This window comes from Echinops telfairi, unplaced genomic scaffold (genome assembly GCF_000313985.2).
Source record: "Echinops telfairi isolate 266 unplaced genomic scaffold, ASM31398v2 ScPeMD7_2010;HRSCAF=2546, whole genome shotgun sequence".
Classification (NCBI taxonomy): domain Eukaryota; kingdom Metazoa; phylum Chordata; class Mammalia; order Afrosoricida; family Tenrecidae; genus Echinops; species Echinops telfairi.
In genome coordinates this window covers 21,590,121-21,590,928 of record NW_022105908.1, presented here as the reverse complement: position 1 = coordinate 21,590,928, position 808 = coordinate 21,590,121, and positions in this window count along the sequence as shown.

The window sequence follows — 808 nt, the reverse complement described above, 5'->3', positions numbered from 1 at the left end:
GGCATACAACTTATCGACACCAATCACAATAATCGGCTATGCCACCTGCCTTAAGGCAGTATGTCCATCATCATTAACCCCGTTGCCCCTCCCTTTCTGCCCCTGGTCATCCCTTTTAAACTTTGTTCTCTCTCTATTTGTATGTACTTATAAGGGAGGTCATACAGGATTTGTCCTTTGTCATTGACTCATTTCATTCCACACAATGTCTTCCAGCTCTATTTGTATTTTCATAAACATGAAGGCTTCCATGATCCTACTGGCTGAATAGTATTCTGTTGTATGTATGTACCACATTTTGTTTGTCCATCCATCTGGGGATGGGTTGGTGGGTTGTGGCAATGAACATTGGTGTACAAGTCTCCGCTTTCAAATACTTAGGATGTTGTTGGGTCAGGCGGTAGGGGGGTTTGTTGTTATTGTTTTTAAGGGACTGCCACCCTGCTTTCTGCAGCAACTGTACCAGTTTGCATTCCCAGTTGCAATGGGTAAGCGTTCTCATTTCCCCACGTGGTTGCCAACATTTGTTGTTTTCTGGTTTGCTTGTTTGTTGGTTTTAGCCATCTTCCAACCCACTGGATCAAGGTGATTCCAGCTCCTAAAGACCCTACAGTGGGTTTCTGGGGCTTCCTACATCTGTGTGTGTGTGTGTGTGTGTTTGCAATTGAGCAATTTTATTGAGGATAATCATGTTTTATCAATATTTACCTATAGTTTTTTAACCAAATTTGTCCAATTTATGTGTTTTTGTTGTTTTTTAATCGTTTTATTAGGGGCTCATACAACTCTTATCACAATCCATACATAC